The sequence below is a fragment of the Lepidochelys olivacea genome (assembly GCF_965140295.1).
Source record: "Lepidochelys olivacea isolate rLepOli2 genome assembly, chromosome: 3".
NCBI lineage: Eukaryota > Metazoa > Chordata > Testudines > Cheloniidae > Lepidochelys > Lepidochelys olivacea.
This window is the reverse complement of record NC_140413.1, coordinates 70,611,856-70,629,521: the sequence shown is the minus strand read 5'-3', so window position 1 is coordinate 70,629,521 and position 17,666 is coordinate 70,611,856. Positions and strand designations below refer to the sequence as shown.

At 39.6% G+C, this 17,666-nt stretch overlaps 1 protein-coding gene across 1 annotated transcript in view; it reads right to left on the bottom strand.

The window, feature by feature from the left end:
- The window catches only part of LOC311518245 (uncharacterized protein), a 234,562-nt gene extending 225,061 nt beyond the window's left edge, over positions 1-9,501 (bottom strand). The window contains exon 1 of the transcript XR_014710932.1: positions 9,340-9,501. The gene's annotated coding sequence lies outside the window, so the exon portion shown is untranslated. The remainder of the gene's footprint in view (positions 1-9,339) is intronic.
- Positions 9,502-17,666: the final 8,165 nt, after the last annotated feature.

Below are 17,666 nucleotides of genomic sequence, written 5' to 3'. Positions count from 1 at the left end.
TGTGATGGTAGAAAATAAACTGTGTTTTCAATAAAACTGAAGATGTGAGCAGCTTCAGGATTGCATAATTATTAATTTCCAGAAGTAGTGATTGAGTTCTAACCATTTCCATTAAATTTCCAAAGGAACCTGCAGTACTTGGGTGATTATCAAATATGCAGGTATTAAGCTACTTCCCTCCATCCCTCTACATATGCAGAAGCCACTTGGTATGCTAGTAGTACAAGCAAAAATATACTTCAGCCTGGAAAGTGATGGTGCTTCATTGCTACTTATTTCCAGGATAGTCCTATGCTCATTCTGCCACCTTGTGTGATCCACATATATTGCAGCAAAATCTCATTTTAAGAGTTCTGTTTTCTTACACTGATAGTATATGTCTTTCATATTGTGTTAGTACTAGCTAATAACCTGGTCTTGGCTGAATATTGTAGAAACGTAAATCATTTTTGTGCAGATATATACAAACTATTCGGCTGAGGCAGGTTCAGTATTTCATCTACAGAAGAATGCAATATTTTAATTAGAGCAAATGAATAATCCTCAACAAATAATGTTTTGAACAATTTCATCTTTCTTTCTCTTTTTTCGCCATCAGCAAATCATGATTTTCTTGAATTTATAGGTTATTTGAAATGATTTGCTAAATAATATCTGTGAATAGTTCTTGCCTGTAATGCATTAAAAGCTGTTTGTTGAAAGAAATGAATATTCACAATTTGATGGCACCTAAGCCTCATGGTTTGTTTCTCCACTTTTATTAATCATTTCTCTGTTCCTACAGTCATGCTTATCATGACTGGACACATAGGTGCTGGAACTAGAGGTGCTGGGAGTGCTGCCGCACTCCCTGGTTTGAAGTGGTTTCCATCATATACAGGGGTTAGAGTTTGGTTCAATGGCTCTCAGCACCCCCACTATACAAATTGTTCCAGCACAACTGATTGGACAAGTATGACATATTAAAATATTGAGGTTTCAATGTAAAAAGCTCATGGAAAGCAAATGCAAAAAATTGTCTTTGGGAAATCTCCAATATTTGCTTAAGATTAATTGTTTCCATGAACATTCCTCCCATTAAACTCAGTCATTGCAATAGCCACAGAAAGCAAACTCAAAAGAGCAGAATAACAGTCAAAATGGATTCATGTACAATTTCAAAATAATATTTGCCAAAAGTGTTTTGCCTTCATTCTGTTCTTGTGTTAATAGAGGGCAGAAGCAGTGGCTGCTACAAATATTCCCAGAGATTAGCTGGAAAAAACCATGATTGCTTTGGGGTCAGAACATCATAGGACCATGAGAGGGGGATTCATACTGCCATAACTTAATACGGTCAAGATGCAGATCTGTTGAGTTTCGTCAAGTTGATCCCTACAGGTGAAATTCATGCAAGGCCCATGAACCATTTTGGCTCCCAAAACAGAGATAAATGAGACTACAGTGGTGCACAGGTTTGTTCTCTTCACAGTGGTGAATTTCACCACTCAGTATGTTCAGAATGGATATGCATTTTCATTTGTGTGTGCTGAGCTGCTGCTAAATTAGGGTGAGAGAATGTAGGAAGCAGAGAAAACAAATACTAAATGTTTTTTCTAAATCCCACAAACTCAGCTCTTGACATCTATTATTCCCTTATGTTCTACAGGTGTGGAACTGGATTTCTTATCTAGAAAGTGAACCATACCTCAAACTAAATTAACCAGAACGGCCATGTCCACAAAATGTATGCGGAGAACATGGTAAGTGCAAGCAAAGCAAGACTTATTCAAGCACTCTGGTGTATATATTTTTCCCATAGGAAAATAATTATATTTGAAATCTGGTTTGTGTGCTCTTTTTACCCAAGCAAATACAATTAAGCTTATATCTCATGACCAGATTACATTGTGGTTGTGATCATAAAAGTAACTACGAAATAATGTTCCTTCCTACTCAGTATACACGTTCCCTGTATGTTGAGCAGGAAGGAAGGAATCAAATTACAGGCCCGATTCCCAGTCTTTCTCCAAGGAAAGCCAATTGAGTTAATGGTTAGGCTCCCACTGAATTCATTGGGCTTTGGATCAGGCCCCAGCAGCAGAAAGCAGCCCTGAACCTGGCACATATAGTGAGTAGAGTGGAACACAGACCAACACAACTAGAAAGTTCAAATCTGTGTACTGTCTTCTTGTGGAGCTTTGGCCAAGTCACTGAACTTTTGAACTTTTGAACAAGTCACTGAGCTATTACCAGCAGGACAGTGGGGTGGGAGGAGGTATTGTTTCATATTCTCTGTGTATATATAAAGTCTGCTGCAGTTTCCACGGTATGCATCCGATGAAGTGAGCTGTAGCTCACGAAAGCTCATGCTCAAATAAATTGGTTAGTCTCTAAGGTGCCACAAGTACTCCTTTTCTTTTTGCGAATACAGACTAACACGGCTGTTACTCTGAAACCTGAACTTCCCTGTGGTCTCTGTTTCCCCATGTATTCAGTGGGAACAATAATACTTACCTTCCCCATAGGGAAGACAGTAATTAAGTCAATGTTTTATATAGCACTTCAAAATGCAAATCTCTACATTAAAGTTCTAAGTGTAATTATTATTATTATCATTATTATCTGATTACCGTTAAGCCCAAAGCCACTGTATAATGCATATGTTCTCAATTTGTTCCCAGAAATAAATCCAACTGCCATTCTAAGCTAATTATACTATCCATTCTTAAATACGGAAGTATACCTTTTGCTGCCTTTGCAGTCCCTTGTTTCTTTCAAACACTCTTTGTGTTAAGAAAGGTGTATACTTAACTAATGCCTTAAAGGAGGTAACAGCACTGCCAGATTAGCTCATTGCAATTAGTATGTCAAGTTTCACTGCAATACCAGAGAAAATAGCAGCAGTCATTGATGCAGTTAATAATTCTGACTTAGTAAGATAAAACTGGAAGGCTAACATTCAGAGGCCTGTCAGAGAGCAAAGGGCCACTTTTCAAATGACCCTTAAACGGTTTACAACTCCTGTGGAAGATGAGAAGCAGGACTGAGTGACCAAATGCTTTTTTCAGTTCACTCACTTTTGGCAAAGCAACGAAACATTTTCAAAAAGCATTCAACAGACATTTCGGCATCACTTTATGATACAGGACACAGGTCTGAAACAGGTCTATGAAACTGGGTGAACTTCAGGGACATGTAGAGTGGCAAATAAGCAGGGCTCAGAGAGAGTGAAGTGTTCATTGCATAAGGCAGAAGAGAAGAGACATGTATCCCTTGAGCATCAAATGTGAGGGGCACCCAAAAACCATGAGGCTTTAAAGGAACAGTGTCACTGCCAGTGTTTGTCTAAAGTTAGACATGTTGCATTATGTGTTTTGGTTTGCAGTAGCACTTGTGCATGTTGTTCCTGTCCCTCCATGCTGTCTGTCCAGAAAGTTTGATGTGTACTGTCTGTCTGTAGGAAGTTTGATGTGTACAGGTTCCAAATCTCTGGGCATTATAATGACGACAAATCAGTATATTTCTAACCCTGCCTGCCACAAGAATAGAAAAAGAAAGGAAAAGTGAAGAGATAGCATGGTATATGCAGGCTTGCAGGCATGGAGAAATCCAGTGCCTTGTTTCTGCTTGTTTGTTTGTTGTGACAACGTATCAGTGAAAATTCTAAAGATAATATATTTGTATGGATAAAGTGAAATTTGACAGCTCCAGCCTTGAAAGGGTCTCTTCATGACATTTTGCATTTCTATAGCACTTCTGTCTAAGGAGCTCAGTGCATGTTATAAACATTAAATAATTAAGCTGCTTAACAAACCTGAGGGGTAGAGTATCATTTTACAGAAAACAAAACTGAAGCACAGAGATTTAGTGACTTCCCTAGGTCATACAGTGTATATCTACACTGCAATTAGATACCCGTGGCTGGCCCATGCCAGCTGACTCAGGCTTACGGGGCTGTTTCATAGCAATGTAGATTTCTGGGCTCATGCTGGAACCTGAGCTCCAGGAACCTGCGAGGTGGGAGAGTCCCAGAGCCCAAGCCCAGAAGTCTACACTGCAATTAAATGGGCCCGCAGCCTGAGCCCTGCGAGCTTGTGTCAGCTGGTACGGTCCAGCTGTGGGTTTTTAATTACAATGTAGAGATACCCATAGTGAGTGAGTGGCAGAACTGGAAAGGGAACTCAAGTTTCTAATGTCTAGTTCTGTGTCTTAACTAAAAGGGAATGCCATCCTTTCTTCCTTTCCTTGAATGTGACCCCTTAATTTCACAGAGGGTGGACAGATGAATGTTGCTTGCATGACCTAATGGACCCAAGAGATTAATGAAGCATGAGAAAGGATAGCAGCAATAATCATAATCGTATTCATTTATAACACACATTTCATCCAGAAACCTTAACTCTGAAATGTCTTGCCTTTCGGGGAGTTTCACAGTGCAACTATAATGTACACTTAGGGCTTCTGGTTTTCAGTTTTAACTGACAAACCCCAATACAGCACTTTGATATAAAAAAAAAGAAATAGGTGTTTATCTAATAAACACTGGAAAAACACTGGAAATGGTTACTTGTATATAAGGGTTTGTCTACATGGAGCAATAATGCAGCGTATAGGGGTGTGATTTCTAAAGCACATTAATGTGTTGCACATTAATTGGTATGTGTTGACTCTGCTAGTGCACATTAAAGGCTCCCTAGTGTGCTTTAATGTAGTGCTGTTTGAAACAGTACTATGTTAAAGTCCACAAGGGAACATTACAAAGAGTTTACTCATTACAGCATATGCTACTATATATATCACTCATTACGGTATATACAAAGAGAAAGCCTTGAGAACCCCCAATTTTTGGACACCTACATAAAACTCAAAAATTGCTAAAAATACACCGCCCTCCCCCGCCCCCCAATGAAATTAATTAACCCTGAAAAACTGAACCCCTATGTACATATTACATACAGTTGTGTGATATAAGAATAGTAATTAGAATAACAAACGGATTAATTATATTAAACATTTTACTTTCTCCTCAAGAGTAGTTTCCGCTCTTGGTCCAAAATAGTCCAAGGTTGTTGATCCTCTAGACATGCTGCAAGGATTATATTTTTGTTCAGGCATCTGAAGCCTGGGGGAGATGGGGGAGACAGAGTTTTGGTGGGGACAGTCCCACTTATTCAGTTGTGTTAGGGGTGTAATTTTGCCAGAGTTTTTGGGGAAAGAATTCCTGCTGAGTTTATTGTTGCTTTAAATAATGGCAACAAAATATTAGATGAGGATAATTAGTTTCCACGGTATGCATCCGATGTAGTGAGCTGTAGCTCACGAAAGCTCATGCTCAAATAAAATGGTTAGTCTCTAAGGTGCCACAAGTACTCCTTTTCTTTATATGTCTTTAGAAATCGAAAGTTATTATGACTATTATTGAGTAACCCATTTAAAGTGATAAAATGTACAATAAGTAACAACACATTTTATATCATTATGTTTTAAATGCTAATGTATTTGCATACCTTTAAAAGTATATATACACAATTTCAGGGTGACACGGTATCCTCCCCTCCATGTAGTATCCAGTTAGGATTCAGCTCTCCAACTGTCACCTGTCTCTGGGCAGGGACTCTTGTCCCACTGCCTTCTGACCAGGGGTTGTAAGACTGCACAGCTCCCTGCCTTCCTCTGTGATATCCCCAGCAAGCCAGTCTGCCTAGCAGCTAGCATCCATGCTTTGCTTTCTCTTAAAGGACTACAGTATATTGGCAGCAGTTATAAGTTACCACATGCGCACACACACACGTATATGCACCTCTCTCTCTCTCTCTCTAATCTATTTAGACATATACATTAGAGTTGGATTAATTAATTTAATTGATTAATCTAGTTTATGAGCAACATTTTCTATTGGGACTAAGCAATTTAGGATCCTAAGTCCCATCGACAGCCAATGAATGAATCCCATTGACATTTGACACTACATAAAAAATAATAATAAAACCCAGAAAAGGAAAGCACATTGCTATGAGAAATGGAACCTCTATATAAATGGCACATGCAAATCTATTAAATGCTGAACTTCACCATAGGCTGTTGTGGGTGAATAAAAGTTTTACTATTAGCCATCTTAGTGTAGCTGTTTGTTCAGCTCCTCTTTGAGGTGTATATTCCTCTGCTTTGGAACTTTAGCTCTCCAATTGGAATCAAATTGCTCTTGCATGAGAAATCCAAGAGCGTTCCTTAAAAATATTATTTCCAAGTGCTTTGAGGTGTCCCTTCTTCTCTGTCTGTCTTCCATGAGGTTTTTTAGGTATACTTAATCAGAGATAAATAACAATAACAAAAAAGACAACAAGAAAGTTTTAGAATCAGATTAATTTAAACAATTAAAGTTATGTCATTCCTTTAAAATTGTTAAGAACACAAAGATTGTGTCAGCAAAGATAATGATTCCATTTTCTTCCCAGTGCTCGTAGAAACACAACACTGGCAAGCTTTAAAATATAATTGGAAAACTTTTCATCATGGCTGTTTATATCCATTTATTAGATAAAGCTACATGCTGCTATTTACCTTCATTTTGTTTCAAGGCAAAACATTGTTTTTAAAAACCCCACCATTTTAGCAGGCTCAAAAATGGCTGAAACTTGGAATCTGACTTCTGACAGATCTGGCCATTCCTATCGCACTAGTTTTGCTCCTCAAAGCATCAGGCTGATAGCTCTGGAAATTAAATTGACCCATATATTCAAAACTGCAGTAGGGTATAAACCTCAACAGTGTGATTGCCATCATGTTAGCACTGCCAATGACCTAAGTCTTGAATTTAAGAGATTGCCCCAGCAACACTTGATAATAAGTGGCAAAACATTATTACTTCCTTTGGTACTCATTATAATAACATTAATTGGGGTGAAAGGTCATCCACTTCATATGCTAAGCCATGGAATTTTTCTAAAGGGAACGGGGATTGCAAGAATAAGTATGCCAGGGTGATTTGATGCAATAATATGTTCTCAGAGCTCAACTGATTTGCGTCTGGGGATGGGAAAATGGGGAGAAAATTTCTTTTGATTCAGGTTATCTAGATTTGATCAAAAAGGTCATCATCAAATGAGAATGCAGTGATTGAAAGGGAGGAAATCAGAAAAAGTTTCTGCACGATTTATGAGAAACACTTTAGCCCATTACATTTTTGCTATTGTTCCCATCTTTTTTGATGTTTAAAATCATTTGTGAATTTTGTTTTGAGGACCACTCCATGTGCCTCATAGTGGTACCATTAAAATTCACTGTCTCCCTGTTCTTCCCCTACACTCTCTCCCATCCCATCCTACAGCTTTAACATTTCTCCCATTTTAGCATTGGACACTTCTACTGATTTTTCCAAGAAACACATGCTGCAGCAGGCAGCAATTTTCCCCAGCTTGAGTATTGTCACTATACAACTCTGTTTTCAGTTCTACTTTACCAGTTTCATAGAAGTCCATTCTCCATTTCTATGAACACATAAAACTCCCATTAACGTTAGGGGGACTTATGCATGTATAATGAGGAGGAAAAAGATCCCGCAGCCTAAGTGGAGAAACAAGAATCCCAAGACAAACTGGTATCCATCTAAGAAACATCACTGCAAGTAATCAATAGGCTACCTCAGTTAAGCAAGTCATATGGTTTCCAAATTCCCATCTGAGCGTGCCCTGCCTTGGAGACATTTCAGTATTAAAATGGACTCAGCTCAACTTATCTTGAAATACTTGTCTTGAAATACTTTATCTTGAAATACTTGTCTTTCATCTTCATGGAAGGGAAAGTATTTAAAGACAAAAATTTAAATAAAATCCCAAGCCTCATAAAGAGGCATCCCAGGGGCTGGCTACTGGCAGCGCAATAGAAAGCGGCACTGCCAAATGGAAAATCTGAGTTGGCAAGTGGACTTGAAATCTTAGACTCTGAGCTCACAGATCTAAAAAGTCTTGGCATTTGGTTACAGATACTGGAATGCAAGGCTTGTGAACAAGTTTTTCCCTCAAGAGTATAAAAAATACATTTGATATGTGCAAAGAAACCTTCCCTTTATCATCTTTATAAGCAGTACACATGGGGTCTCACATACTGTGCAGTATTCTTTAGAAATCTGTTGATTTTGCTTAGAAATCCAGTCTTCATTTGCCTTGTTTTATGTATCGTGTGGGCCCCCATGACTGTTCGACCTTCCAGTAAATTTTAGCATCACTCAGGAAGGTCAAATAGTCAATGGTACCAAGAATGGATTCAAATATAAAGCCACAGAAAAGAATTGCAACATTTATTACAGCCTCAAAGGAAGTGTATTTCAGATGGTAAGGATTTTAACAGTAGTGAACTTTAAAGAAGGCAATATACCAGCCACTGGCTTTACTGGAGAATGCAGGACACTGTTAGTTTTCCATGCTAATCTCTAATTATCAGGAAATACAATTACAAAAATCTTCCTACAAGGTTTACACACAAATTAAACTTTCAAAAATATTGAAAAAAAAATCAGTTTCTTAATGATAGATGAAGAATTCTGACATATTTGCTTAGCCCCCATAAATCTGAAATAGTTTTGGGTCAAATTTGGGCCTAATGATTTCTGTCATGCTTTTTTCTCTGCACAAAGAACAACCATATATTCTGTCAGAATAATCTTTATTTTATATTAAGAGAACAACAAAAAAAGAGAGAACAAATGTGAGGTCTCCATGAGCAAGCAGAGTGTGTCTGTCTCCTTTATAGTAGAGATCAGAACACCAAATGGGAGGTGTCTCTGCAGCAAGAAGGAGGACTTTTCTCCATTTAAAGGTGCAATACATATAAAACAAGTCATAATAAATGCAAGCTATAGTAGATGGGTCTGATTCTCCTCTAACTTCCCGAGCATCACTGTAAAACAGGAATCATTACATTGACAACAGTGGATTTACATCACTAAAAAACCGGTGTACGTAATGGAAGACTCAAAATCCCCAGTGTCAATGGAGTTGCACCTGTAGGAACACAGGAATTGCCAAACTAAAGTAGACCCATTGTCCATCTTTCTTCAGCATCCCATCTCCAACAGTGGCCAGCACCAGATGTTTCAGAGGAACATGCAAGAAGCTCCACTTGGAGGCAAATGTAGGATAATATGCCCCTCAATGATTTTGTCCTCGTTAAATAGACTAACCCTGAAGGATGAGTTTTATATACATTCTGTTGGGTGACAAATCAGATCTGCTCCAAGTTAGACTTAAACAATTTCTTGTAGCCTTTATTCTGTATGTTTTAAGACAATGCAATTATCGCCTATGAATTACATGTACAAGCAAAAACAGATAAGGTTAGAAAAGTAATTGATCAAGTTACCTCTGCTGGGGACAGGGTGAGTTTTTTCATATCTCTGGTCTCTGCAATGTTTCTTTCCCTGTGTCTTCTCCATTTTCCTATTGTCAATCACCTATCTTTTATCCCCCATTCTGTACCTTTATGCAGACTCAGTTACCTCATCTGTGTGCCTATCCTTTCTAGACCCACGAACAAAACATTTTTCTGCGTAAATCACAATACCTAACCTAAACAAATACATTTTTGCTTACTCTACTAAAACTTACTTTTATCAATCTATTTCTATCTTCTATTCTCTGCTGTTAATCCCACTGGCTCCTTCCAGTTATTTTTATCTTACTGGTATGTTTTATGGCCTTGGGATTTTGCTTGTTAGCTTATCTTGGGGCACAACTGAAGTTATCAATTCCCTCTTGACATTCTGTTTCTCCATGCTGTTTACATAGATCAAGGTTTTGCAAAGTAAGACACACACACCAGGTTTCATGCTTTACACAACCCTGAAGCTCTTTAAGCTAAATTCTGGAATGCAGCATCTGCAGGGACACATATGAAAACAGAAAATCCTTTATATTTTTATATTTCACTAACACAATTCATTACATAGTTTTCCAACACTTCCAACACTCTTTTCTTAACATTAAATATTGTAACTCTGGACATTCTTGTTATCCACATATAATTATGCAATTCCTCTTTGAATCTTGCTAGGTTCTTATACTCACCAAGCTCATGTGTCAATGAGTTCCATAGTCTAATCATACATATTGTTCAGTGAAAAAGTTTTTTCTTTTATCAGCTTTGAATTTGTCACCTTTTAATTTCATTTGTGTCCCCTTGTTCTTCTGTTGTGAAATGGGAAGAGCAGAAGCTCTCTATCTACCTTATCTAAACCACCCATTATTTTATATATCTTTGTAATGTCCCTTCTCATTCAATAACTTTCTAAAATAAACAATCTCAATCTTTTCAATCTCTTTTTATATAAAAGTTTTTCCATTCCCCTAATCATTCTCATTAGCCTTCTTTGAACCCCATATTATTCTGCAAATTATAATTTTTGAGATCTGGTAACCCTTACAGCGATAGTCTAGATAAGGACATACCATTGGTTTATATATTGGCATTCTAATATTTTCTAGAGAAGTCAAATCCCTGATAATTGGGAGGGCTTGGGGTGAAAGGATTCCATCAATTTTCCGTACTTACCATGATGATGAGAGGTAAACTGTGGACGAAGGAGAGATATAAAAACCAAAAGACTCCCAGGGGAGTGGTTCTCTTGACATGAATATTGTAGTGTGTCTCTTTCCTTTTGCTTTTCTTATTTTCTGATCTATATTTCAGATCTAATAAATGTTAAGCTTATTGAACTCTGTATCTCTAGGGGTTTGATAATACAGTATAACCATTTTGAGTGTGGTTCCTGCCTGTACATTTAATGTTGGCTTTGCTGGTACTGCTGTTGGGACAGAGCAGGAAATTTGACAGCTGATGTCAAACTTGACAAATTGATGTCACGACCAGCTCCCCATTCTTCAGCCTGACCTGAAAGTCCATAGTGAATGCTGTTCTTGGGTGCCTGAGAAAATGAGCAACTTTGACTTGATGAACAAACTCTACACCTACCTTTTCGTATCTGGTCATAATAGAGCATCTTTACATAAGAACATAAGAATGGCCATACTGAGTCAGACCATCTAGCCCAGTATTCTGTCTTCCAACAGTGGCCAATGCCAGGTGCCCCAGAGGGAATGAACAGAACAGATAATCGTCAGGTGATCCATTCCCTGTTGCTCATTCCCAGCTTCTGGCAAACAGGCTAATAGCCACTGATGGACCTATCCTCCATGAATTTATCTAGTTCTTTTTTGAACCCTGTTATAGACTTGGCCTTCACACCATCCTCTGGCAAAGAGTTCCACAAGTTGACTGTGCACTGTGTGAAGAAATACTTCCTTTTGTTTGTTTTAAACCTGCCGCCTATTTATTTCATTTGGTGACCCCTAGTTCTTGTGTTATGAGAATGAGTAAAGAACACTTCCTTATTTACTTTCTCTACACCAGGTCATGATTTTATAGACCTCTATCATATCACTCCTTAGTCGTCTCTTTTCCAAGCTGAAAAGTCCCACTCTTATTAATCTGTCCTCTGTTGAATAGGACTGGTGCAGTACAGACCTTTGGGGGACATCACTATTTACCTCTCTCCATTCTGAAACCTGACCATTTATTCCTACCCCTTGTTTCCTATCTTTTAACCTGTTACCAATCCGTGAGAGGACCTTCCTTCTTACCCCATCACAGCTCACTTTGCTTAAGAGCCTTTGGTGAGGGACCTTGTCAAAGCTTTCTGAAAATCTAAGTACACCATATCCACTGGATCCCCCTTGTCCACATGCTTGTTGACCCCCTCAGAGAATTCTAGTAGATTGGTGAGGCATGATTTCCCTTTACAAAAACCATGTTGACTCTTCCCCAACAAATTATGTTCATCTATATGTCTGACAATTTTTCTTCTTTTCTATAGTTTCAACCAGTTTGCCCGGTACTGAAGTCAGGCTTACCGACCTGTAATTGCTGGGATCACCTCTGGGGCCCTTTTTCAAAATTGACATCATATTAGCTATCCGCCAGTCATTTGGTACAGAAGCTGATTTAAATGATAGGTTACAAACTACAGTTAGTCGTTCTGCAATTTCACATTTGAGTTCCTTCAGAACTCTTGAATACCATCTGGTCCTGGTGACTTATTACTGTTTAATTTATCATTTTGTTCCAAAACCTCGTCTAATGGCACCTCAATCTGAGACAATTCCTCAGATTTGTCACCTAAAAAGAATGGCTCCGGTTTGGGAATCTCCCTCACATCCTCAGCCATGAAGACCGATGCAAAGAATTCATTTAGTTTCTCTGCAATGGCCTTATAGTCCGTGAGTTCTCCTTTAGTATCTCGATCATCCAGTCGCCCCACTGGTTGTTTAGCAGGCTTCCTGATTCTGACGTACTTTAAAAATATTTTGCTATTACTTTTTGAGTCTTTGGCTAGCTGTTCTTAAAATTCTTTTTTGGCCTTCCTAATGATATTTTTACACTTCATTTGCCAGAGTTTATGCTCCTTTCTATTTTTCTCACTAGGATTTAACTTTCACTTTTTAAAGGTTGCCTTTTTGCCTCTCACTGCTTCTTTTACTTTGTTGTTTAGCCATGGTGGCACTTTTTTGGTTCTCTTACTCCTTTTTTTTAATTTGGGGTATACATTTAAGTTGAGCCTCTATTATGGTGTCTTTAAAAAATTTCCATGCAGCTTGCACGGATTTCACTTTTGGCACTGTACCTTATAATTTCTGTTTAACTAACTTCCTCATTTCTGTGTCGTCCCCCTTTCTGAAATTAAATGCTGCAGTGTTGGGCTGCTGTGGTGTTTTCCCCACCATAGGGATGTTAAATTTAATTATACTATGGTCACTATTACCAAGCCAGCTATATTCAGCTCTCGGACCAGATCCTGTGCTCCACTTAGGACTAAATCAAGAATTGCCTCTCCTCTGGTGGGTTCCAGGACTAGCTGCTCCAAGAAGCAGTCATTTAAGGTGTCAAGAAACTGTATCCCATCCTGCAGGTGACATGTACCCAGTCAATATGAGGAGAGTTGAAGTCGCCATTATTGAGTTTTTTATTTTAATAGCCTCTCTAATCTCCCTGAGCATTTCACAGTCACTATCAACATCCTAGGCAGGTAGTCAGTAATATATCCCTATGGCTATGTTCTTATTATTGACCATGGAATTACTTTCCATAGAGATTATATGGTACAGTTTGGTTCATTTAAGATTTTTACTTCATTTGATTCTATGCTTTCTTTCACATACAGTGCCCCTCCCACACCAGCATGACCTGTTCTGTCCTTCCGATAGATTTTGTACCCTGGTATTACTGTGTTCCATTGATTATCCTCATTCCACCAAGTTTCTGTGATGCCTGTTATAGCAGTATCCTCATTTAATATGAGACACTCTAGTTCACCCATCTTATTATTTAGACTTCTAGCATTGCTATATAAGCACTTTAAAAACTTGTCACTTTTTAGCTGTCTGCCATTACATGATGTAATTGAATGGGACGTTTTTTCATTTTACTGTTTCTCATCAGATCCTACCTGTATTTTATCATCTTCCATCCTCTCCTCCTTAATAGGACATAGAGAATCTCCATTAATAGATCCTCCCCAAAGCGATGTCTCTGTCTTAATCATGTGCTCCTCCGCACTTGTCAGCTTTCCCCCAGCCCTTAGTTTAAAAATGCTCAACAACCTTTTTAATTTTAAGTGCCAGCAATCTGGTTCCATTTTGGTTTAGATGGAGCCCATTCTTCCTTTCCCAAAAGTTTCCCCAGTTCCTAATAAATCTAATCCCCCTCCTCCGTAAACCATCATCTCATCCACGCATTGAGACGCTGCAGTTCTGCCTATCTGGCCCTGTGCGTGGAACTGGAAGCATTTCAGAGAATGCTACCATCGAGGTTTTAGACTTCAATCTCTTACCTAGCAGCCTAAATTTGGCCTTGAAGACCTTTCGCCCATCCCTCCTTACTGTACCACGACCACCACCTCCTCCCCAGCACTACACATAAGTCTATCTAGATGTCTCAAGAGATCCGCAACCTTTGCACCAGGCAGGCAAGTCACTATGTGGTTCTCCCTGTCATCGCATACCCAGCTATCTATGTTTCTATTGATCTAATCACCCATTACTAATAACTATCTCTTCTTAAAAACTGGAGTTTCCTCCCCCGGAGAGGTATCCTCAGTGCAAGAGGATACCATGACATCATCTGGAAAGAGGGTCCCAACTATGGGATCATTTCCCTCTGCTCCAGTTGGATGTTCTCCTTCCCTGGGACTTTCATCCTCCTCAACAGCACTGAGGCTGTCAGAGTGGGGGTGGGACTGTTCTACTGTGCTCCAGAAAGTCTTATCTATGTACCTCTCTGTCTCCCTTAGCTCCTCCAGTTCAGCCACTCTGGTCTCCAAAGCCATACACTGTCTCTGAGGACCAGGAGCTCCTTGCACCAAATGCACACATACACCACCTACCCACATGGCAGGTAATCACACATGACGCATTGGGTGCATAAACTGGATAGCCCTCACTCTGTTGCTGGACTTCTGCCTGCATTCTCTTTTTACTCCTGAAGCTTGTTCCTTTGTTGTTGTTTTGTTTTTATCAGGGGGTGTTTTTGGATTTAAGTTTCAGGAATGTTAAGTGTATCTAGACCCCCATCACAATCTCCCCTATAAACTCCCTTGCAAAACTCCCCTGTTAGCTGCTCCTGTTCACTAGCCCCTCTGGTTGCTTAGGAGTGTGCTTTTTAAAGCCCTGGTCTTCCTGAGTAGCCCTGCCCCTTGGTTAAGTGTTGATGGGTGCTAAAGGAGATAGGGATCAAAGCCTCGTTAAGAAGCTCTCAGCCTTGTCTAGCAGGCCTCTAGGCTCAGCACACACATACACAGTCAGCACACGGTCCCCCAAACAAACAGACCACATGGTATATTTAAGTCAAGCAGCAAGCACACCACAACACAAACACACACTGTACAGACAACAAACTTACCCGAAGGGTCACATAATCGCTCCTCCTTCACCTGGAGAACTCCCTCCCAAAACTCCTGTTAGCCTCTTCTGTTCACTAGCTCCTCTGGTTGCTTAGGAGCGGGCTTTTTAATCCCTGGTCTTCCTGAGTAGCCCCACCCCTGGTTAAGAGTTGATGGGTGCTAAAGGAGTTAGAACACATCTTTCTTTTTATTTTCCCTCTACCTGTGTCTTCTTTATTGTTTGTTTGTGCTTGGTTGGGGGGATTGATTTAATAAAATCACAGCTTTGTAAGTGAGTCAAGAATATTTTGGTTGCAACAGTGTCATCATCAGCTCATTAATGTTGTTATACTGAATTTACTGACATTATTATGGCAGCTTAAGAGAACTGTAAGAGATGAAACTGATTTTGTAAGTCAGGTTTTCTTTCTAGCATATAGTTAATAAAATAGAAGGTTTATGTCTTGAGTGATTGTTGAGAAATTAGAGGTTGAGACCATTGAAAAGAACCTTGGATATAACACTAGTCATGTGCTGGAAAGTAACATAAAAATATCCTCTATTGAACTTTTGCTGTCAGCTGTTGGTCAGCTGTCTTGTGGAGAAAGACTCCAGCCCATGATTTAGGAACCAGGTTAAAAAACCATGTTGTGATCCATTACAATAGCTGTAGTGAATTTTATGACAGATATTGCAACCATATGCAAAATCTTTGGGTACCATATTGTATTAAGTAGGAGATGGCTGGGAGCCTTAACCCTTAAGTGGGTGCCTTTGAGGGACCACAGACGGGGTGCAGTTACCCCTGAAACTGTGACCATATGGGTGTTTGATGTGAGATCTATAACATGGGGGAATTGCAGCAATGTGCAGTGAAATCATGTAGGGTGGAAGGAAAAAGAACACGGAAAAGTCTCAATAGTCTTTTTAGAAAAGGAATAGCAAAAAGAGAGACAGGAGAAAATGAATTACGGACAACTAAAAAAAAAGTCAGCTAATTGAGATATGCAGAAAAGGCAGTTCAACACTAAGGCATATCAGGTGCGAAACCTCACACTGGACTACAAGAAGTTAAGGAGCTGCTCCTGGCTCAGACAGCTCCACTGTGCCACACCTGCAAGGCATGCACAGGCTGGTAGAGGAGTTTAAAAGGGAAGCAGAGTAACTCACTTGCTGACAGAGCAGGGAGGAGAATGGACCTTCAGCCCCCAAGGAAAGAACTGAGTGAAGGCAGGAGCTTCCCAGATGATGGCTGCCTGAAGGTCCCTCCCTGATGGGAAAGGAGGGCCAGATATTGATGCACCCTGAGAAGGAGTCATTCCTCTCTATTTCCTATTCACTCGATTTATTTGTATTCATTCCCTTTGTTTTTCTGTTCACGGACTACCTCAGAAGGAGAGACACTTTGAAGTGGCCTGGCCAGAGGGCTGCCACAGGAAGAGACAAGTCACAGCAGAAGGCGCCAATGGTGAGTCAGTCCTTTCACAGAGAGTGAAGAAGGAGTGACCCATCTCTGCCGTGCCTGACCCCACCACCTCCCCTCCCAGAAGGCTCTGGGGAGGTGGTTTCCTTTAACAAGAGCACAAGACGCTTTCAGGAAAGTTTGTATCAACCCATAAAGTGTATTCAGGCTCTTTTCTCTGGGAATGCCTAGATGAGCAATTTGATATGGTAGGTCTTCAATTCCCAATGGCTCATCTGATTATTTTGGGAGATTTTCATACTAGAATGGGTTCTCTAATGAAGTCAGTGTCAGGGGAAGAAAGCATTGAGGATATTTTTGAACTTCCACCTTCAAACTCTAAAGATCAGATGATTAACATCTCTGGCCAAAAATGAAAGGCTCTATTATATACATTTAATCTGGTACCTGCAAATGGAAAAAGTGCAGGAGATTGAGGACATTTTACCTACATTTCATGGAATGGTGATAATGTTATTGATATTATTTTCCCTATAATCAATTTGTCCTTCCAAAGAGATATCTCTATATTTTGTTGCACAGATGTGCTGAAACTACCTCCGAGCCTGTTTTCCCTGATGGCTTGGGACTCCAGAACCCTGCCTTGTTGACCCAGACAACGCTAGTCTACTGCAATACAGGCCCAGGTCTGAACCATGCCCTCAAAGCTGCAGTCTTTAACTGAAAACCACTCAGCAGGTATTCCTGTCTCCAGCACCCAGACACCCAGCTTCCAGTGGAATCCAAACCCCAATTAAATCCATTTTACTCTGTATAAAGCTTATACAGGGTAAATTCCTAAATTGCCCGCCCCCTATAACACTGATAGAGAGATACACACAGCTGTTTGCTCCCCTGGGTATTAATCACTTACTCTGGGTTAATTAATAAACAAAAGTGATTTTACTGTGTATAAAAAGTAGGATTTAAGTGGTTTCAAGTAATAAAAGACAGAACAAAATAAGTTACCAAGCAAAATAAAACAAAACACACAAGTCTAAGCCTAATACATTTAAGAAGCTGAATACAGGTAAATCTCACCCTCAGAGATGTTCCAATAAGCTTCTTTCACAGACTGGACTCCTTCTTAGTCTGGTCACAATCCTTTCCCCGGTACAGTTCTTGTTAGCTCAAGCTCAGGTGGTAACTAGGGGATTTCTCATGGCTGGCAGCCCTATTTGTTCTGTTCCAACCCCTTTTATATCGTTGGCACAAGGAGGGAATCCTTTGTCTCTCTGGGTCCCACCCCTCCTTCTAAATTGAAAAGCACCAGGTTTAAGTTGGATTCCAGTACCA